Source organism: Kogia breviceps, chromosome 13 (genome assembly GCF_026419965.1).
Source record: "Kogia breviceps isolate mKogBre1 chromosome 13, mKogBre1 haplotype 1, whole genome shotgun sequence".
Lineage (NCBI taxonomy): Eukaryota > Metazoa > Chordata > Mammalia > Artiodactyla > Physeteridae > Kogia > Kogia breviceps.
The window spans coordinates 60059673-60083307 of NC_081322.1; the positions used below are offsets into that span (position 1 = coordinate 60059673).

At 40.9% G+C, this 23635-nt stretch overlaps 1 protein-coding gene across 4 annotated transcripts in view; it reads left to right on the forward strand.

Moving 5' to 3' along the window:
• The window catches only part of TMEM200A (transmembrane protein 200A), a 71574-nt gene that overhangs the window by 4337 nt on the left and 43602 nt on the right, over positions 1-23635 (forward strand). The window contains exons 3-4 of one of the 4 annotated variants that reach the window (XM_067010745.1): positions 15707-15768; positions 20616-20730. The exons of 1 other annotated variant lie outside the window; for it this stretch is intronic. The gene's annotated coding sequence lies outside the window, so the exon portion shown is untranslated. The remainder of the gene's footprint in view (positions 1-15706; positions 15769-20615; positions 20731-23635) is intronic. 2 more of the 4 variants (XM_067010746.1, XM_059083382.2) reach the window with 2 other exon arrangements.

Genomic DNA, 23635 nt, shown 5'->3' on the forward strand with positions numbered 1-23635 from the left:
CTGTTCTGGGCTTCCTCTTGATCTCATCTCCCTCCCCATCCCCAGCAGGAGTTCTGGTGATTTGATTATTACAGTCATTGATAAGACTTTTCCAAGAGTTTTGAGTGCAGTTGGAAAAAGGAAATTCTCATGTAAAGGTGGGGATTCTTGGACCATTGTACTGTTAATCAATGGGATATGTTCCAATAGCAAATTGTGCTTTGGAAACTGTCACCAGAGGTGAAATTACACAAAATTCATGGGAATGTGAGCAAAGTATGAAGATGTGGATCTGTGCATTCCTTCCTACAGTGTCCTTGTCACTCTGCTCCAAGCACTAAAGGGGTGTCAAGTGCACGAAAGTGCACTAAAGGGGGTCAAGTCCCCTCCCCCTCACCCTGTGTTCCTGTGGAAGGGAGCTGATCAGGATTCATCTGGTTATACACTCGAGGGACCTACATTTAACTGCGTTAGGCAGAAAAAGTAGATTTATTGGCTCATGTGACTGGAAAGTCCAAACGTGGACTTTGCTTTTTAGTCATGGCTGGAACCCAGAGCCTCACATGACTTTGTTAAGGTTCTTTCTCTCTCTCCCCATTTCTCAGCTTCTCTTCTTTTGGAATCAGCTTCATTCTGAGGCCTCTTTCTACGTGTTAAGAAAGGTGACCATTGGTAGTTCCAAACCTGCATCCTTGGGCTTTTGATCCATAGGAAAGAGAGGTCTTCTCTCTTCCAGGTCCCATTTATAGAAATCTCCTGAAAGGGCTATGGCTGGCCCTGCTATGGAGGCCATTGAATCAGTCTCTGTGTCCGGCAGAGAGTGCTACTGTGATAGTCTTGGACTGGATCATGTGCCGAACTCTGTATATATGTGATGCTAATGGTGGGATGGGGAAAAGGAGACCGGTAGAGGCACCATGATTGACATGATCTTCTGTTAAGATCATATAGATCTCCCAAGACAATGAGGCTGCCAATCAAAAACAACCTGTCTATTATTGTGGAGAATTGCCCCCTCCATTTTGAGACAGCCACTTGCACAACGATGTGAAGTTTGCACATGGAAGCAACTCAGGTGACCACGGCCATGCAAATTCCAGAAGTGGGACCTTCCTCCCAGCCAAGGCAAAGCTAGGTGATGAAATAATTCCCTCCATGTCTAGACTTTGCTAAGAGGACCCAGAATATTATTGAATGAGGAGCCCACCATTTATCCATGTCCATGTGCTTTTAGCAAATACCCCTGTGCTTTATTTCCAGCCTAGGGATTTTATTTCCAGAAGCCCTGGTCTTCTAGGGAATCATTTGATTAGTGACCCCTACTTTGGGCGTTGTGAGATTAGAGACCCAGTGACACAGTGACAGTTTGAACAAGGAAGTAAAGTGATGAACACAGAACTATTGTTTATACAAGTTTATTGAGTTTGTGGGAAATGGGCAGAGAGAAGGCAGCAGGCATAGATTAGGGTTACCACTTAGGAAACCTAAGGTAACAGGTCCCAAATTAGAATATTGGCATGTGTGAGCAACACTATTAAGGTCTGGTGAGGATGAAGGAGCATCTGTGTTGACAAAAACATTGGTAGGATGAAACAGATCAAGGGGAACCAAACCAGGAAGGTAGGCTGGGCCAGTAGGTGAAGTGGCTGTGTGTTGTAGGTAGATTCATAGCAACTGGACTGTATCGAAAGGAGGCCTGTGGCCACCACGTGTCCTAGGGGCAAAACCTTTATATGTGTAGCACTGACATTTATTAAAGACCTACCTAGTGTGCCAAGTCCCATGTTAAATGCTTTACATTCATTAGGTTATTGAAATCTCATAAAAGCCCTCTACTGTGAGAAAGCTGAAAGTTAGGGAGGTAAATAAGTTGCTCAAGGTTATGTGGTCATTAAGTGGTAGACCTGGGATTCAAACCCTGGCAGTCTGAAACAAAAGCCTGTGCTTAAACTATGCCACACCACCTCTCAAGGTCAAGGTCAGAATCTAGTATATCAGGCCACATTGAAGGATGGGCCCCATATTGGGCCTCCCAGTAGGCAACCAGAGTGCCAGAAGTCCAGGTCAGACAGAGGGGATGGAATAGAGGCTATCAGGGTGAAGGTGTAGAGCATTTGTGCTCAGTGGCAAACTGGACAAGAGTGCCACAGTAAGGATAGAACAGCGTAGATTCTTGGTTTGGGGTTTGGGTACAGGGAGAAAAGTAAGTGGGAACAGCATCAGGAAGTTGAATAGGTGGGCAGATCAATAGAACTAGAGCTTGATTGTTGATCTGAGAACAGGAACTCTGCCATCTGCCCTGCTTTAAATATCCTTCGTGGTGTAAGTCAATAAGAATACGGCATGGGCAACTCTTAGAGGGAGATGGAGTTCTATTAGTTGTCAGGCACTATTAAGGAAAAAAAGAGCTAACATTTGTAGAGCATCTGCCATGTACCTTAGATACATAATCTCACCAAGTCTTCATTAGACTCCTGGGAGGAGATATATTTCTGCTTTTTTTTTTTTTTTTTGAGCAAGGAAATGAAGGCTTAGAGAAGTTAAATAACTTGCCTGAGCTCCTGGAGCCAGACTAGAAAATGAAGGAGCTGTCATGGAAACCGAGATATATCTGTATCTCCACCTCCTCCTGGATCTTCAGGGAGTCATCCTGGTCCTGGCAGTGCAAGGTCAATTTCAAGTCTGGGCCATAGACATGGGGAAGTCAGCAGGGGTGTATGGTTGGGAAGGGAGATCGTGAGTGAATGTTTAGACATCTTAATGTGAGCTGAGAGCAGGTCACCTGAACGGTGTTGTCCAGCAGGACTATATCCGGCTTTGGCAGAAAACTTAATAACCTAGTAGGTTTTTCCCCCTCAGTGCAGGATCGCTATCATCATGCAGGATAGATACGTCCGCAAGTCAGATGTTTGGAGGGCTTAATTTTAGTCACTGACTTCAGTTGAAGAGAAGGGACCTCTGCCAGCTGCCATGGCCTGAATTTACCTTTATACACAAAGGTACTTTTCCCAGAAATATGATAAATAAGAAATAATACATATGTGGAGAGAGTTGGAGAGAGAGGAAGAGCATTAGCACATACTGAATGCAGCAGGTATGTGGAATACACTCCAGCTGTAAAGGTCTATACTTGAAGATGCTCTAAATGATACTATTTACTGATGAAATATGAGTGATATATCATTCCCCAACAAATGCAAGGTCAACTCGGTCTCTGTGTAAATTTATGACTGGATGTGGATGGATGTTCACTGTGTGCCGCGAACCGTGTATACCTATGATAAGAAGAAGGGGAATGAAAAGGTAAGTGAAAAGAAATCTTGGAGATGTAGTTTTGAGAATTCATAGCCTGTTTGAGGAGGTAAGACAACCGTGCGTAAACTTTCAAAGCAGCACGATGGAATAATATTTCAGAGCTGGCAGGGTCTTTCAGAGAGTCATCAGGATCACAGTGTTAGCCAGTGTTATGAAAGACAAACTTAATAGTAGCAGATGAACATAAATGTTATGGAAACTAAAAGGAGTGGAACCATCTGAAACCCGCAAGGCTGACCAGGGGAAGCTTCTGGGAGTTCTGATAAGTATGTATGGGCAGAAAGAAGAGACAAGCGTATGCCAGGTAGGATGACTAAACTTCTCAATGAGCCAGAGACCGCTGGGAAATGACTTGTAGTTGAACAGGTTGGGTTTGCTACTTGTTACAGTGAGGGAAAAGATACACCACAGGAAAACATGGGGTGTCGCAGTAAAAGGGTGTTAGAAATGCGTGATTATAGGATTTGGTCTTGTAAGGGATTTGGGAGAGGGGTTGAAGAAGCAGGACTTTGCTCTCCATTGAAGCAGGGATAATGCTATGAGTTTGTATCTTAATAAGTCTTATCTAGAAGGAGCAAGACTAGAGAGGCTGACATTATAAATGGCAAAGATGCAGCAAATACTTATTAGCCAGATTAGGGGAATATTGGTCATTTGGGGGGTTGGATAATATTTGTGTTGCTGTTTGTGTTCAGATAGGCTTACACAGTGGTCTTGTTTCTGTCCTGATTCATCACGGTCACAGAGTGGCCTTGTCTGGTGTGGATGCTCTGTGAAATCATTTCCATCCAACAGGAGAAGCCCAGGGCCAGCTCCCGAACGTCAGGTCTACTGTGCTCTTTCATAAACTGCAAATGATATTCCAAAGTGTACCTGATTTTATGCACCAACCGAGATTCCCATTACAATGTGATCCTGTTAGTGAATTCTTCTCTTGGAGTTATTGAGGTGATTTTCTTCCTATTTTGTAAAATTTTATTTAATAGCATTTATTAAGTTCCCACTCTTTACCAGGTACCCTGTTAGATTCTGGGGAGGTCAGGATGACAAGGATCTCAAGAATCTCATAATCTAAGGAGAGAACTGCATGCAAGTCAGTGACTATGATGCCTTGAAATAAAGCTGGTAGAGATATGAGAATAGGTAAAGAAGAATAGGGGCTCCTGGGATGAAAGTGATGCTGAGAAAGAGTAGGCTCTTTTACAAACAGTGAGCTAATCACAGAGGTGCTGATAGGTTGGCAGCTGCTAAGGTATGTTTGCAGTTTTGAGAATCAGCATCTTTGGGCTGAAATGCAGTATATGAATCCAAAGATTCTCAGTCCTCTCTCTAAGCTGATCTTGGTATAGAAGAGGCACGCATTTTTGGCTCACTTGGCAAAGCACGTATCAGATCAGCTCAGTGCAAGTATGAGAACATACATATGCAAGTATTTGTGATACAGTAGACTTAGCATTTCTGAAGGGGTGTTATTATTTCTAATAAAAGCAATACATGCTTCTAATGAAAACTTTGGAAAATACAGTAACTATTTAAAAAATGAGGGAGAAAATTTGCCTATAATCCCATGACCCAAAAGCACCCATAACAATCTGGCATTTTTCTTCCCCTTTATATTTAATGAAGTCTTTCCATAGTTAATAACATATTACAGTATGCTCTGTTTGCTTAACCTTGTGTCCTAAATATTTTCCAGCTTCTCAGCAAGCTTTATTAATGTTGTATAATATTTGATTGTATGTTTACCATAATTTATTAACTACTCCCTTAAGATTGGACCGTTAGGCTGTTTCCAAATAACTGGTCTTATAACTGGCATTTTGATGAAATCTTTGTTCATATTTCAGATTACTTCTTTAAGCAAGATCCATGGAAAGGTAATTCTTGGGTCAAAGAGTATAAATATTTTAAGACCTTTGGTACTTAATGCCAGACTGATTTTCAGAATAAGTGAACTTGTGATTGACAGTGCAGGGGAATGCCCCCTCACCGTGCCTGCACTAGGGGTTTATTTATTTTTTTCTTAAATCATTTCAAGATGAGGAACAGTTACGCCAACTGCTGATTTTGTTCCTTTGTACCAAAACCTCTCTTTTAAAGTGGAGGTTGGTCAAATGTTGTGATGAACTACTCGATCTAAAAAAATTTACTCCCAAAGTGGTCCTGAATATTCAGATAGGGACCCATGACAGAGAGAAAATTAGCTTGTGAATGACATTTTTTTTTTTTTTTTTTTTGCGGTACGCGGGCCTCTCCCTGTTGTGGCCTCTCAGGTTGTGGAGCACAGGCTCCGGACGCGCAGGCTCAGCGGCCATGGCTCACGGGCCCAGCCGCTCCGCGGCATATGGGATCTTCCCGGACCGGGGCACGAACCCGCGTCCCCCGCATCGGCAGGCGGACTCTCAACCACTGCGCCACCAGGGAAGCCCGTGAATGACTCTTTAAAGCCACTGACAGGCAGGCACATCGTGCGAGGGCACACTTCAGACCGTAGTGTGGAGAACCTGTGAGTGAAGGTGATGCTGGACAAAGGCCCCACTTTTTGGAGCAAACGCTCTGCCAACCCCTCCTCTGTAGCTTGACAGTCAGGTCCTCGCAGTCCTGGAATCGTGGAACATTTGGAACTGTTGCGCTCGTGGTCCCTACACTGTTTGAAGGGGCTGCCACCCAGGGAGCATGGTCTGTTTTGTCCAGGGCTGTGCTCTCAGCAGGCGACCCAGCAGCAGTTAGTGCTGTGGGTAGAATTTGAGGTCAGCTGTGCCCTAAGGTAAGATGTGAACACCTGAGAGGTAGCTCCTTCCCGAGGCCCTCTGCCCTCTTAGTCACCGATCTCCCCAAAACGAGCCAGACAAAGATCCTGGATTTGGAACCTTCTGGTTTTACTCCCTTTCCCAAAGGCAAGCCAACCATATCGAAGTGCCTCGTTTTCAGAGTGATAAACCTTGCCTTATTCCACAAGAAGGAGGAACTGGGAGTTTATTCAGACCTCTGTGGGGTGTTTATTGCCCAAAAACATTGCTTGAGACTGCCTAGGAACTATTGAACTTTACCATAGCAGTCAATTTGAGGTGGTTTTTCAGTGCCTGTTTCAATTTTTCCACAACTGCTCTTTTGCTGCAGAAATAATTCACAACTACAATAAAAATACTTCTGGTTTTCTTCTAAAAGTTGGAGAATATTATTATAGTGTTATGACTCTATTTTGTTCTGTGGATCTCAGTCAATAATTTTGAGCAAAATTATTTTCATTCATTTGCTGAATCATTATTTACTGAGATTCATTCAGTAGTTGCTGTTGAATTATATTTATGACCCATTTTGTCAAATGTGAGGTGTGCCTTACACCGTGATAGTGTATAAAACCAGGTAGGAAAGTATGACCTATACATTTGTTATTTGCTCTCTGATGAACCATATAAAAGTTCTCATATCATCATGCATACCGTAGTAAATGCAAGCTCTGTAGGAAGTTCATTCATTAATAATTGATTCAATAAATGTTATGTGCCAGGAGCTGGGGATAGGGTAAAGATCAAAAGAAAGGTTGTGGTGGAGTGTACATCCTAAATGAGGAAGACAAGTCAGTTTCAGGAAGTAGAAAGTCCTATGAGAAAAGGAAGGAACCTGATGTAACAGAGTGCCTGGGGTTCAGTAGATCAGAAGGTCAGGAAAGACCTCTCTGGGTTTGTCATTTGAACTAAGACCAGCCTTGCATATTGGGGAAGGGAGGTAGGCTTTATTTTCAGGGAACTGGAAAGCCCTTAGAAGGTTTTTCTTCTGGAGCATGATGTTTGAGGTCATTGGTCATGGTTGAGTGGTTGAGGTTAAGCAATATTGCTTAGAATGCTAAGCAACGTTCGCGTTAGGAACTCCCTGTGTAGCTCTGCTGAAGATGTCCCCTACATCATTATGTGGCTGAAGGTATCCCATAAATAGTTATATCCACCTTCAAAGGGTTTTTAATGTGACTACAAATATTCTATATTAATATAAGTATAGTTCTGTCCATAAAATATAAACAGCTTAATCAGTCCACTGTGAAGTTTTTATGTAAAGCTTATATTTTTTTAACTGTGCCTAGCATAGTGACTTGAGTATTGTACGCATTCAGTGAATGTTTGCTGAATTAATTATATTGAATCTTCTGTACTGTCAGTAAAATATCACCCTACAATATAAAATCATATTTAAGACAGTATTTTTATGAAAAGACCAAATCATTTCTTAGAAAAAAATTTAGATAAAATGTTAACTGTACTCTGAATATTAATAATAATTTTCAATTATAGTCAAAATTAAAAATTGAAATATTGAAAATAAAAATCTAATACACAGCTATAATTATCTTCTTTATATGCAGTATAGGTGGAAGTCTCTGGAAAGCCCACATGTCAGATAAAGGTTTCATTAGCAACAGTTGGTTTTATCACACTCTATTTAAACACATGTGGAAATTCCTTATTTATTTTATGAGTCTCCCAATCGTTGAACCAACCTCTATTCAGAACTCCTCTGCCAACACCGGCGTGGTGGAACATAGATGATAATAGCATATAATTAATGATGTTTGTTAAGCTCATTGTCTTCCGGGAGACCGAGTTCAAAATATACTTATTGAGTCATCAGACATTTATGGAGAGTGGGCCAAGTGCCATCCACTGTGGTCAGTTCTGGAAGTTAACAGGCTTCTCTCGAGGAACTCACAGTCCAGAGAGCCATCTGATACATACTTAGAGCAAGGATGAGAGTTTTGAAAGATGATCTTTGGGTCTCCCTGAGTCTGAGCTTGGGGAAAGGAGATGGTAGCGAGTGAAACTGTGCATTATTTCACAGAAGCCTTCGATGTGGAATTTGGTTAGGTTTCTTTTTATTTTTTTTTATTTTTTATTTTTGTCTTACGCGGGCCTCTCACTGTCGTGGCCTCTCCCGTTGCGGAGCACAGGCTCCGGACGCGCAGGCTCAGCGGCCATGGCTCACGGGCCCAGCCGCTCCGCGGCATGTGGGAATCTTCCCGGACCGGGGCTCGAACCCATGACCCCTGCATCGGCAGGCGGATTCTCAACCACTGCGCCACCAGGGAAGCCCTAGGTTTCTTTTCAAAAGACAGATTACAAAAAGAAGACAAAGATAAAAAAGGCAGCACGTGCCATCCATCTTTCGGCAACAAGGCCACCTGCGTCCCGATTCTCATTTCTACTGATATTACCCTGGGGGTTCTCCAGCTGCCAGTGACTCAGTGTTCATTTGGCAGGAGACCCACGGACTGGCAACATGCCCCTGCCTCCCCCAACACACAACCCCATGAACCCTGCCCCCTTGGCTCACCAGCTTTGGGGTCTAGGGACCTACGCTCCCCATCCACGTCCTCATGCTCACCACTCCTCCAGACCTTCATATATACTCCTGCACCTTTAGATCTGCTGTCTTCTCGGTTGCTAATAGAGCATCACTTATTCATTGCTTTTTTCATCCACTCATTCAGTAAATATTTTCTGAGTACCTACTAATTTAGGCACTGGATAGATAACAGGAAACAAAAGGAAGGTCCTCAGGAGAGAGACAATACATGTATACTTTCTTGTGACAAATAATATGAATAATGAAGCACACCTCTGGGACAGAGAGCGCTGGGATAGGGGTAGTGTACCCTAGTCACGGAAAGCCCCCGTGATCAGGTCTGATGTTTGAGCAGAGACCTGAATGAAAGCGAGGGGAGGACTCATTAGAAGGTCTGGGGGAGAGGAGAGTGCCAGGCGGAGAGCAGGAAGTGCAAAGGCCAGAGGAGGCCGCAGGAGAGGTGGGAGTTGGCTTGGAACGTTTGAATAGCAAAGAGGCCAGTGTGATTAAAACAGAGCAGGGGCTTATAGAGGGCCTTGGGGCCACGAGGGAACTTTGGACTTTACTCTGAATAGCATAAGAGGCATCTGCCAGGGTCCTGACCTACAGTGGGGGCTTTGCTGGGCCCAGTCCTCATGGTCATTAACTAGTCTCAGAAGGGACTAGGCAGCGAGTGGCGGCCTAGGTATTCTGCCTCATCAGCTGTAGGCCCTACCTGATGGGCCTGAACCCCAGTTCAGGATTCTCAGCAGTGATGGGATCAAATAAAAGTGACACTGATAAAGACTTTGAAGCAAGAATGACCCAGAGAATTCCAAAGGAGATGTTTTATCTTTGGGTGTGAGCAAAATTCTGCTGTGGATTGGAAAATGTGCATTCACCGATTCAGGGTGTGAGAGCCATGAGGAGACTCTTTCATACAACAGTAAGAAATCTGAAGTCTGGAGAAGCAGTCCGCTTTTGCTAAAGTTCACTTACTAAGCATTAGGTGTAGATAGAGGCTTAAAATCCAGGCCTTTCTCCTCCTGATCTTGGCTCTTGAAGAATGGGGTGACATACATGGGTTAAGGAAGAGAAACACTGTGATATTTGGCCTGAGATTAGCTACCTAATAAGAACCAGGACTGTCAGGGTTAATGACTTGGAGCATGCCCAGAAAACCTCCTTAAATATCAGCATTCATTTGGTCAAGAGATGCTCATGGAGCAACTGCTGTGTTCTGGTTACTGACTGCGTGTGGTGCAGGGGGAACAGCGAGATGTGTCCACAGGGTGGACAGGGAGCTTATGCTCTAGTAATAGGGGCAAAAAATTACATCATAAATAATAAGTGTGGGACTTCCGTGGTGGCACAGTGGTTACGAATCTGCCTGCCAATGCAGGGGACGTGGGTTCAAGCCCTGGTATGGGAAGATTCCGCATGCCACGGAGCAACTAAGCACATGTGCCACAACTACTGAGCCTGTGCTGTAGAGCCCATGAGCCACAACTGCTGAGCCTGCGAGCCACAACTACTGAAGCCTGTGTGCCTTGAACCCGTGCTCCACAACAAGAGAAGCCACTGCAATTAGAAGCCCGCGCACCACAACGAAGAGTAGCCCCCGCTCGCCTCAACTAGAGAAAGCCTGCATGCAGCAACGAAGACCCAACACAGCCAAAAATAAATAAAATTTATATTAAAAAAAATAAGTTTGATTTGTGGCATGAAGACACACAGGTTGCTAGGAGAGAGGGTCGTGAGTCAGAGGGTCAGTGAAGGCTCCCCTGAGAAATGTCTTGTAAGATGGGACCAGAGACGAGAGGAGCTTGTCTGGAAAAGATGCTTGCCAGAAAGGAAAACCCAAGTGGGGGGGTTGAGGAAGGAAGGACTTGGGTTGTTTTTGAAGGACAGAAAGCAAACCCTGTTATTTGTCAAAGTGAGCAGGGGAGAGACGGTGGACGGAAAAGCTGTAAGCTGGCCCAGCCATTATGCAGTGCCCTGAGGGAAATGGTAAGGGTTAGATACTTGATCCAAAGAGCAGGCTTTGAAAAAAAGAGGAATGACATGAACTGATTTGCATTTAGGTATCATCCTAGGAGTTTCCTGGTGAAGGAGTTGGAAGAAGCAAGAATGCATAAAGGAAGAGGTAACAGGGCCTTTGATCGGGTGGTGGCAATTATGTTGGAGAGAAGTGGACAGAGTAAAGACAGGTTTTGAAGGCAGAACCAGCAGACATTGGTAACTGAGAGCATGTGGGAAAATGTGGTCCAAGATCCTCCAAGATTTTAACATGGATGGTGGTAGTATTCATATAGGTGAGGAAGACTTTTCCTAAGTTCTGTTCATGAGTTCAGTTTTGGACATGTTACATTTGAGTTGCAAGTGAGATATCCCAGGGGAAAGGGCAAGTAGGCTTTTGGACAGATGGGTGTGGAGCTCAGATGATAAATTTAGAATGGAGACATAAATTTGAGAGCTTGCAGTTGGTAATAAGTCATGGAGAGAATAGAGACCAAACAAAGAAGGTGACTTAAGAGCATGCTTTGGGGATTTCCACATTTAAGGGTGGTTAGAGAAACATACAGAGAAGTAGCAGCCCTGGAGGTAGGAGAAAAGCCAAGAGTGTGATGTCATTCATGAAAGGTACGTGGTATTAGCAAGAAAGCTTTGTTTGCCTGCTCCTTACTGAGCCCTTTCTGAAGATTTAGGTTCAATTTCTTTCTCCAATTAAACTTACACATACAACCGTGTTGTAGTTTAACCTATAAACTTTTGGCTGAAATGGGGTTAGAAATTGCTGAAAATCTTTTTTTGAATTCCATGTCATAGTTGTTGATGCTAAATTAGAACAGAATAAATGAACGAATCATACCTTCACAAAAAAATCATGATAGAATAGCATATCTGAAGGTCATTTTCATTATCATGATGGTGACTCATCTATTCCTACTATCAATTCCACTGCTGCCTTCCAATTTGGTAGGTCTTTGAACTTTTTAAAGCATTTGCATGTACACTTTTTATTTAAAAATTTTAAAAATTTTTATTTATTTTTCAAATTTATTTATTTATGCTTTAAAGATTTATTTATTTATTTTTGGCTGCATCGGGTCTTAGTTGCAGCATGCGGGATCTTCACTGTGGCGTGCAGGATCTTTTGCCACGGCACGCAGGTTTCTCTCTAGTTGCGGCGTGCAGGCTTCTCTCTAGTCGTGGTGCACGGGTTTTTCTCTTCTCTAGTTGTGGCACGCAGGCTCCAGGCTGCGTGGGCTTTGTAGTTGTGGCGTGTGGGTTCCAGAGCGCGTGGGCTCTGTAGTTTGCAACAGGCAGGCTCTCTAGTTGAGGTGCGTGATCTCAGTAGTTATGGCACACAGGCTTAGTTGCCCCACAGCATGTGGGATCTTAGTTCCCTGACCAGGGATCAAATCCACATCCCCTGCATTGTAAGGTGGATTCTTTACCACTGGACCACCGGGGAAGTCCCCATATATACTTTTTAAAAATTGAGACATAATTGATGTATAATATATTAGTTTCAGATATACAACATAATGATTTAATATATGTATGTATTGTGAAATGCTTACCACAATAAGTCTACTTAAATTAACATCCATCAAATTAATGCAGTCACAAATTTTTTTTCTTGTGATGAGAATTTTTGAGATCTACTCTCAGCTACTTTCAAATATACAATACAGTATTATTAACTATAGTCACCATGTTGTACATTACATTCCCCAGGACTTGTTTATTTTATAACTTTATTTTAAAGCATTACTAGGTCATATGTTATCTATGTGACAGGCATTTTAAAGCTATTTTCTTTTCCAGGACACTATAAGGAAAGTATATAATTTAAAAGAGAGTTGCTTGGATAGCTAGCAGAAGACTCAGAGGATTACCCTGGCTCTTATAACAACTGCATTTTAGCTTGTTAAAATTGAAGAGAAAAGACACCTGTTATTTGAGATTGCCTTTAGCCTCCTCACTTGGGAGCTTAGCTTAGCCCGTTCTGTGTGTGACAGTGGACCCTGAGGGAGCATCACATCCTTGTTCTTGTATTTTCCTACAGGAAAAGACACAGTGGAAAGTCACCAATAGTACATGAAACTAATGTGCAAAAATAAAAATCATCCTTGTGTGCTCATTGTCAAATTAGAGGGGATTAACTACATTTACATTTTCTCTTATCTTCTAATGTAGTCTTTTCATTTTTTAATATTTTTCTTCATATTAAAAGATTATTTAAGATTCAGGAATAACCTTATTTATAATATGAAGTTATCAAAACACTTAATAGTGCTATTATGTCCATAGTACTTTCTTAAGTTATGATTGAAACGTATATAATAAAAAACTCTCCTGGACTTTCAGTCCTTTGGGAGTTTGCACCTTGCTGCCCAGGTTCCCCTGTGTCAATGAGAATCCTCCAGACCGCCTTTGGCACCTTTTCTTTTGTTATTTGAATGCTTAGAAGGTGAGCTTACCACTGGTTTTATCTGTCCTGGCATAAGTGTCCGTCAGTTACATAAGACCTTCCCAGCAATGTGTCCTAAGAAGTAGTGCCAGATACTGCTGCCTATATTTGATGATCCATCTTCTTGCTTGCTCCCAACCAAAAAAACAATTTTTTTCCCACATCTGTGCCTCTGCGTGAACCATTTCTGAAGATAACCTTTGAGGAGAGAAGTGGGGCCGTTTTCCGGTTCAGAGAGGACTTTAGTCATGGAAGTTGACTTCCCTGTGGATAACTATGTCTGGTGCAGAAGATGAATGAGAAATAACTGTCAGCCCTGGACGCTGTGCTGGGGACTCCAGTAACTTTTCTGCAAGTGCAGTTCTTTTAGAATGCCAGCCATCTTTCTGTACAACTGCAGTACATTGAGTGACAGTCCCTAAGCTGCCTTGTGCTATGTCAGACACACATTATAGCATGATATTATTCCTGCAGAGTGGGAGAAAGCCTTTTTTTTTTTTTTTTTTTCTGTCGACGTGCACATATAAAAAGCAGTCTGTGGAAAGAGGCAGAGTGCCATTTTAAAATCTAAGTGTAGGCACCTGAAAGGTTTATACGGTTCTTATCCTTTAGTTCTATACTTTAGCCAATGAGATTTGAGGAATTGCTAATTAAAGGTTAACTTTTTTTTTTTTTTTTTTTTGGGTATGCGGGCCTCTCACTGTTTTGGCCTCTCCCGTTGCGGAGCGCAGGCTCCGGACGCGCAGGCTCAGCGGCCATGGCTCACGGGCCCAGCTGCTCCGCGGCATGTGGGATCTTCCCGGATCGGGGCACGAAACCGTGACCCCTGCATCATCGGCAGGCGGATTCTGAACCACTGCGCCACCAGGGAAGCCCAAAGGTTAACTTTTGGAAGGCTGGTTCCCAGACCTGCTGGACCATCTCTGAGTGAGATCCCATCTCTTACATGCATTTTCTCTTCCATTCATTACAGAATCCCTATCACCCGTCTGTCTAGCTGAAGTGGCTCCCCTTCAAAGATATTTTTAAAATATAGAGTCAACTTTTGATTTTCTGGGCTATTTATGATTTAAGTGAGATTTTGTTTGAAAAAAAGAGTCCCATTGCCAGGGATAATTTGAAAATCACTGGAGAATTCGAGCTTTACACACTAAAAGCTATGTGATCTTGGTCAAGTTACTTAACCTCTCTGAGCCTTAGTTCACTCTCCCTAGCGTGCGACAGCATGACTTCCTTGGAAGCATGGTTGGGTTATGAAAGGTCATGTAAGTAAGTAAAGGGTCTGGCACAGTGTGAGGCACGAAGTAGAAACAGTATGCGGCAGCAAGTCTGGGCGTCCTGTCATTCCAGAACATAGCCAGAGGGGGAGTGTTCAATGACAGTAGATAATCCAGTCCTTTTCTTGGCCTCTTTCATTTTGATGTTGTGAAACATCCATGAAGTTTTGAACATCCATTTATTATTTATCTTAATAAAACTGAAAGTGTTCAACTGAAAGTTGAACACTTGAATGCCTGGCAGTGACAAATAATTGGCTTCCCAAACATAGTTCATAACTCAGCTGTGTATCTAGATATTACATCCCAGTCTCTCTGAAAATACTGATCAATAAAGTATGAGCTGTCAGGCTCAAAAACCCAATAAGTGTCTTCAGTTTCAATTTTTAATGTTTTAGTAAATCACATTTGGTTGGCATAGAGATAAAAATGAATATCAGAAAGTGGTGAATACTGTCTTCATTATGAGTCCAGAGGATTATCATTCTCTTTTAAAAGTTTTCTGAATAATTCTGACAAATATTAAAACTTTGAGGGCCAATGGACCCAAAGAATTTTACAGCAATAATATATTCAAATAATATGAAAAAAGAAGAAATCATTTCTTAAGTACTTTCTCAACATTGTAAGTTGTTTTTATCGGTACTTTATAGAAAGTAAATTTATTCTTTATGAATTTTTTTAGTTTATTATAAACATTTGTCATGGTACTGAAGTTTTGATAAACATACCTTTCTAAAGGCTGCAATGTGGCCTGCTACCAACGTTTTTAAATTATAGTTTTTAATTAATTAAAAATTAATATTGATTGAATTGAAAAAAAAAAGGAAATATTGATTCTTGTGATATTTAAAACTTTCCTTTGCAATCTTGGGAAGGAAAAGCATGTTTTTCAGATGTATCACTGGATATTTTGGAATTTTTTAAATGAAGCTTAACATGTAAAGTGAAGATTGGATCACACTTGTTAACTTGTCAAGGGGCAGATAACTATCCCCGAAAGTTTTCTGAAGGAATTTTTTTCTCTTAGAAGCTTCACGGTGTCAGACACTTTGGGATTATTTTTGCTTTTCTTCTAATATTACAACAGTTAACACTTGGAGTACATTTATTATCTTTTCATAAAAGGATTATCTTTATTAGCATCTCATCCAGTGGTAGAAACACAGGAAGACTGTCAGGTTTAATACAATCTTTTGGATATAAATATGGAAGAAAGTCAGAAAAAAGTCTTTATCTAGAAAGGGGATTTTCTTTGTTAACATTTTGCTCCATGCATGCATTTTGGAGGAATTATCACTTATGGAGACCACATGATAAAACTTTTCATTTCTTATAGCCTGAAGCTACTGCAAGGTCTGATGGGGACCAGGGCTCCTTACTGGGACTCTGTGCCTGGAGGTGAGTGAGCGACAGTGTGGGATGACATCAGGGCCCTGGAGAAAACGTTTTCGCCTGGAAGGTGGCTTTTTATGATTATTTTTATTATCTGTTTGTTCTTTCAGGGATCTAACAAAGTTCCTTTAAATTCCTAACAGTTTATTGTCAGGGATTTGGCAGGCCATTTCTTTTGTTAACCTGATTATATAAAGCAGTTGTCTTATTTTGCCAAATCAAAGCTTCTCCAGTAAATACTTTTAATGTACAATAAAGGTAGGCCAGCTACTCTCGTGAAACACTCACTGTAAAAAAGTTTGCAGATCATTTTGTTGAGGAGGCTCTTTTGCAGGATTGCTCCAGGTCTTTGCTCTCCACCCACATCCCCAAAAGAAAACGCCCTTAATCAGAAGCTCATTGTCAAAAAGAAAAATTAATTTCTCTGTACTTCTGTGATTGTAAAACTACATTATGTCCTGCTTGGAATGAAAGGAGGTCTATAACCTTGCAATCACTGATCTTGACTGTCATTTTCCTTTTTGAACACCTTTCCTAAGAGTCTGAGCTTCAGTTAACTCATAACGCTATGTAATCTCACATTATTATAGATAAACCATAAGAAGAATTTTCAGATGAGTTTTTCGGGGCAACCTTTTGCCCTTCGGTCGTGCTTTGAAATGCAAAATGAACAGTTGAGAATATTATCCTTCAGTTGAGAAAGAAACTCCTGTTTTTCTGAAATCATATTGATATTCTAAGGAAAATTGTTAATATATTTGAGAGCAAAGGGCTCTTACATTTACATTATCTAGAATTTTCCTGTATTCTTTATTTCACTCATGTGTATGTATCTGGGTTTATACAGCAACTGTATAGTCGTTGGCAAAAATATAAAGTATGGAAAAGTATTTCACTCTTTTAGGGCAGAAAAGAAACCATAGGTCTTTAAAAGCTACTCTAGGCCATTGGAATTGAAACACTTTTCTCCCACCTCCCCAAGGCCAAAAACAAAAAACAAGAAGAGGAAGAAAGAAAAAGGAAACTAGTAAAAATGTAATCTCAGCAGGTATGACCTTGGAACATTTTATAGTAAATTTGCTTTGCAAATTTTGCTTTGTTATTTTAAAACCTGTGCTCAAAAGTCAGTATTCCTTTTTCTTCAGCAGCAGCAGTTGAAAGCCAGATCCTTTTATAGATTTCCCTGCAGGACTCCCAGGCACTCCCTCACTCAGAACCTATTTCGAAATCGGAAACCTTTCAGCTGTGTTGAAGGCAGTCTCACAACATGGCTCATTCATCAATAATCCTCTGATGCTATTAAAGTGAGTGGGTAGGAGAAGGCCCTTTAATTATCCATTCGAAGAGGATCTGACCTTTATGATCCATTCTAGCTCTGTCATCTTGTGATAGTATGTCTTCCTTATGTGAAGTTGGTGGTGCAAGACTCTGAAATGCACGAAAAGAAAGAAGGAGGGGTTACCCGTCAGTAACTGTCCCCCAGCCCTATTGTGTTTATCATAAAAATATCAATCACATAACAACGTTAAAGGCCTTTGGGAAAATTCCCATAATTCCTTTGTAGCAGAAAGGCTGTTTTGTTTGGGTAGGGTTTTAAAAGGGTAGGTCATTGGGTGTGGTCTTTTGAGTGTGGTCATGTGGACTCAACCACATGACTTTTCAAGTTTGTTTACAAATGGTTGAGCCAAGGGGACTCAAATCTGTAGAGGGAACTCTAGACCAAAATCATGGTACAGTATCCATACCCTTAACTGTGTTTCCCTGGAACAGTCATAGGTGAGGCTCTTTGGCTACTGGATTTGGAAATATTTAGGTTTAAACTTTTTTGTTTTAGAGAGTTTCTGATATATTCATTGTTTTGTATATTTATTAGGTTTAAACTTTTTTTATTAGAGTGACTCAGAGTCCTGTCCAATTGTTTTCTCTTTGGAAGTTTCAAAAATTCTGTTTACCTTTGTGAAAGTAAGAAAGAATGCAAAGATGTGAAGGGTAGGTATTCCAGTGTCTCAGAGAATTGAAAATTTACAGTTAGTTTCCACTTCTCAGGATAATTTTCCTTTCACAGGTGGACATTTTCATAATGAGTATATGGGAGTGGAAGGGAGAAAGGCAAGTTCCACCCAGGAAGGAGGAGAGTGAAATTTTAAATGTCAGTAACATCCTTATACTGTACACTAGTGGAGATCATCATGTCCACTTCAGTAATCTCCAAATGAAGAGGCCGTGAGGGAGTTGATGTTTAGGTGAGCAATAAGACCTGCTTAAGATGTTGCAAAATGTGTAAGGAACTAGGATTATTCTGGAAAAGAGAAAGTTTATATTAATAGCTTTCAAATGTAAGAATCAGATACCTCCTTCTTTAGGGAAAAAACAATTCGAAAGGAAATGTGCGTAAATTACAACATTAGGAAATTAGCTCTATAGACACTTCCTAAGTTGATAACCTACAGAAGGAATGATCAAGAGAGGTATTATACCTGTCCTTAGGGAAAATAGGACCTATTTTCAGAGTATGACAATTCATTGCTTAGATAAGTTCAGTGTCTGTTGATGTTACATGTGCATTCTTGATTATGTGTGTTTTCACTCTCTAAGCTAAACTCATAGAGCCCTATTTTTTCTACTTCTGATAAGGTGATTGATTTAGCGAGTGGCATAATTAGGTAACCATGCTTTCTCAATCTTGTCACTAGAAATAATGCCTGTTAATTTTTATGTACATTAAGTACATATTTGATTTTTAAAAATAATTCCAGTACTTAAAAAATACGTGCATCAATCAATTATAAACACTAAAATCACTAAGACTGAAAAAAAGAAGCATTTCAGTATCCTTACAGAAAGCAAATTTATTGCAGTTTATGTGAATGACATCAACCTCTGCAGGTATGTGTGCTTACAGAATCATATAACTCATGGCACTCACTGAATGGTGGTAATTTTAACTCTGATCACTATGTTTAAGGAGAAGACAAGAAAACTTATTAAAAAAGCAACTGCTCATCATTAATCTAATAAAGGTAAATTGAATATAAATATAAAATAAACATAATATGAAAATACTACTGTATTCTAGCTTCATTATGTTTAGGTAATTAGATAAGCCAATGATATCTTCATGGCCTCTCAACAAATTAGAACCTTAGGATACAATTTTAGGTTATAACTATAGATTGTTGGATTTGGGTAGACTATAGGAGACCTTCTAATATAGTCCTCTGATTTTACATATGAGAGAACAAAGATTTAGAATTGGGATCCAGTCATACTGTGAGATATTAGTGGAATATTAGTGGAAGCAAGAAGTAGATTGGGAAGGGCCTGAGGGGTCTCCTGATTCTCAGCCCAGGGCATGTTCTACTGTAATGCACTGTCCAGAATGCCAGGTGTAGACTTTGAATAAGGCAGTGAAGGCACATGCTGGGAATAATGATGAGCAGAGTAGATATATCAGTGCTTGTACCATTAGGGGAAGAGGGAGGTGTGAGCCTGCAGAAAAGGATTAAGGAAAGCTAGGAGCAGGACCTTTGATTCACCAAGCCAGCTCCACTGTACATGACCCCTGTGAAAGGTGGCCTTTCCAAATGGAAAGGTAAATATTACTTTAGAACTTGAATTTCATCTTTCTGTGAAGGAAAATGCCTAACATTTGTTAGTATGTACTCTGTGTACCTTGCTAGGTACTTTGTCCATGCCTTCTCACTTGATTCTCACTGCACCATGCGAGGTAACAATTGTGCATCTAAGAATGTTCTAGAAAAGTGAAGGAACTTGTCCTTGGTTGCTCATCGAGTAAGGGGTCTGTCACTGGAGCTCTTGCTCCTTTGACATTATGTTGCCTCCCTCAACCCACAACTGTATCATCATCTTATAAAAATTGAAAGTAAACGTTATATACTTGAGAGTACTATATAAAGTTAATGTGGATCCCTGGGCCCTCCACCAAAAAGTTGTGAATATGATAGGAGGAAAGCAGTGATACAGCTCCAGAATTTTGAGAAACCGTTACTTTTAGATATAGGAGATCACAGCCAGATTTTAACACCATCAATAGATTCTGATGATTCACTGAATTTCAGATTTTCTCAGAAATTTCAAACTTTCTCAGTAAAATTTGCAGGTTAGTTGTGCTAAGTAAAGGACATATGTTCAAACTTCTATGGGCTCATTACATGGGCCCACTTTGTCACAATAAAGCTATAAATTCTCCACCCAGTTCTTTGTGAATGTGCTTCCTTAGGAAGGTTTAACCAGGTAAAAATTGCTCATATTGACAATTGAGTTACTAATAAAATTATTCTGCTTACAAGTACATTAAGCTCACCTCAAGAATGGCCAGAAGTGTTTTGATTTCTTGGATGTTCTGGTTAACTAAAAATTACTCTGAATGCTTTATCAGTTTCCAAAACACTATGAAAAAGTAAATGCCCGACAGCCTTCAAACTATTTTTGACTATATAATTTAATTTTTCTTTGATTATAACATTTTAGCCCTGATAGACATGATTATAAATCATACAATATTATCTCAGTTGTTTGGATTCTGGAGAAATGAGATCTTATCATACCTCTCAGTCATCTAGTTATTTTTGTTCTTTTTCTTTTCTTTTACTTTATTTTCATTGAGGTATAGGTAATTTATAATGCTGTGATAGTTTCAGGTGTATACAGCAAAGTGTTTCAGGTATACATATATATATTTATTCTTTTTCTGATTCTTTTCCATTATAGGTTATTATAAGATATTGAGTGTGGTTCCCTGTGCTATACAGTAGGTCCTTGTTGGTTGTCTATTTTATATGTAGTAGTGTGTATCTGCTAATCCTGAACTCCTAATCTATCCCTATCCCCAGCCCCCGAGTCATCTAGTTGTAACCGAGAAGCATTCTGAAGTTCTTCACTGTAGCTGAAGAGCAAACTTGACCGAGTCCCATTGTGGTGAAATGACGGTGCCTTTTGTCATGTCGGGTGAGTGTGAGCTGCATTCTGCAGGGTGCGATCATGCACAAGGCAGGAGCCGAGGGTGACATCAGCGTTTGGAGCAGCACTGCCGCTTTCTGTGAGGTCTGAAGTATGTCATTTAATCTCAGTGAGCCATTAATGAATTGACAAAGTGCGGCTAGTACTATAGCTGCTTCCCTGGATTACTCTGAGGTTTAAATGATAAAGTATGTGAAAAAGCTTGCTAAATTAGCATTCTTTATACCCTTAAGAGTGTGAACCCTGCCTTTCTTATGTATATTTCTCCTCCATATCATGGGGGGATTGCATTGCATGTAGTAGGTGCTTAATAAATGCTGATAATGGATCGGGACTGTGAAAACAAATACTGCTCAGCAAGGAACACGGGTCCATGAAGATCAGATATCCACTCATTTCCTGGCAGATTCCTTCTCCTGGAATCCACTCCAACGTGGAGGTTGCTCTGATCCTCCAGGGCAGCCTTGAGTGTTTGGTTCCTCTGCCCTGGGCTTTGCTCTCCTTCATTAGAGCAGGATTTCTCAACCTTCCCACTATTGATTGTTTGGACCAGATAATCCTTTGTTGTGGAAAGGTCGTCCTGTGCATTTTAGGATGTTTTGTCACATCTGCCAGTAATTTCAGCGTTGAGAACAGACCAAGTTGAACAGTAAAAAATAGCTCCTGACATTGCCTCTCGTCCTCTGGGGACAAAGTTGCCAGCAGTTAAGAATCGCTGTATACAGCAGTCATGCAGCGTCCCTGGATTTGTATGTAATAATCAGCTTGCCTGTGCCTCCTCCCAACCAGACTACCAGCCCCTAGGAGGCTGCACTGTGTCTTTCTCTGAGCCTCAGCTCCCACACAGGGCAGAGGTGCATTGAATATGGAAAGAAAAGGAAAAGACACTTAAAGAACTAATCAGTTATGGTAATTGTGTTGGTTCATTATATGAACTTTTTGTTCTCTTCTGGACCAAAAGGGCAAGGACCCGCCATAATCTCAAGTCTCTTTTCTGAAACCATTAGTGCTACCACCTTCTTCTCAATCTTCCTTTCCCCCATGCCCTGATAGTTGACAGAATTATGCAGTGTGTTCACTCAAAGTGGCATTGGATACTTGAGACTTTAGCTACAAGGTCCAGGCAGAGATGAAAGGCACCTCTTTCTCTCCACCTCTTTTTTTAAACTTTATAACACTTTCTGCACCCAGGCTCCAAATACCACCTGTGCCCTGAAGATTCCAAAACATGTATCTTTAGCTTAGAACCTCCCTATTAATTCCAGAATCATGTTTCCTAGCCCTACTAGAGATCTTCTCTTATATATTTCACAAACTCTGGAAACAAAAACCCAACGTGTATCCAGTTGAAATCGTGATCTTACTTCCTTGCCCCCTTTGAACTTCCCTCAGGATTCTTTATCCCAGGGACTGGTGCAGGGCTCTGGAGTCAGAATCTTCCTTTGTTCTTTGATAACTCAGTGACCTTGGGCATATTATTTTCTGCTCTTGTTGCCTCATTGTCCTCCTCTGTCAAACGGATACCGATCTTCCAGGGTTATTGTGAAGATCAAATTAAGTAATGCATGTAAATCACTTAGAAAATATTGCCTGGCCTGCTTAATAAATGGTAGATGTTGTTATTGTCCAAAAACATGCCTTCACCAGGTACCTGAGAACCATCTCTTACTCCTTCGCTCACCATTTCCCTGGTCCCACCCAGCAAATCCCTACAAATCCCTTTTGTTAATCGTACCTGTCATTTCAGTTCGGTGAGGCCCATTCTTACCCATTTAAAGTGCAATGGCTGCAGTGAAGGCTTTGGTCCTTTCTTGCTTAGATTGTTACAGCAGTCCTTAAAACCAGCCTTTCTGCCTCTAGTTTCACCTTCAGCCTATGTGTTTGTTGTCTTGCTTCCTGGGGGGGGAATACTCCTTAGTGTTTCCCATTTCCTTTATAATGAAGGTCAACCTCTCAAGCATGACGTGGATGGCCCTTGGTGACCTGCTTACCTTTTAGGCTCACCATGAGTAATAAATATCCCAGCATGCTTTAGCAATCAGACCCTAACATGCCAGGTTCACTCCTGCTTCCATGCCTATGCCAACTGCTCCCTCCTCCTTGTTTCTTCTCTTTTCTTTGTTAAGCTAACATATATTCATCTTTAAGTCAAAGTTCCATTGTCTCTTCATCTTAGAAGCAGTACTTGACCACGCTTTGCGGAAATAATTTCTCCACTAGGTGTCTGTGCTCTTACCATAGTAACACTCTGCATAGGTATCTTCTGGCACTTACTATGATGACTTATGTTTCTTGATTGTGTTTCCCACTAAATTGTGAATTTTTTTTTTTTTTTTTTTTTTTTGCCTTGCCACACAGCTTGTGAGATCTTAGTTCCCTGACCAGGGATGGAACCTGAGCCCCTAGCAGTGAAAGCACGGAGTCCTAACCACTGGACTGCCAGGGAGTTCCCTAAATTGTCAATTTTTGACATTGCATTCATTTTGATTTCTCATTCATTTTGGTTTCTCTGGTGGGTAGCTCGTTTCCTGGCACATAGTAAGGTGATGACTATAAATAACTACTATTTATAGTTGAGTAAAGCTAGGATTCCATAAGATTGAGTCAGGCAGCATAGACTTACAAAACTGCAGGAATAAAATTGAATCAGAATACATTGACAGAATTAACGGGCAAAAGTAGGAATAAAGAAACCATGTAAATATCTCTGTTGGATAGAATCCAGTGGTCAGTAGATATAGAAGCTTAAAGCTGAGAGTTAGAAGTTAGAAGTCTTAACTGAGAAAGCTCATCTGTAATACATAATAGAGGGAGGAATTCCAAAGGGTCTGGGTGTTAAGGCATGCTGCCTTCTTTTACTGTTACTGAGCACGAGGGAGAAACACCAGAAGGA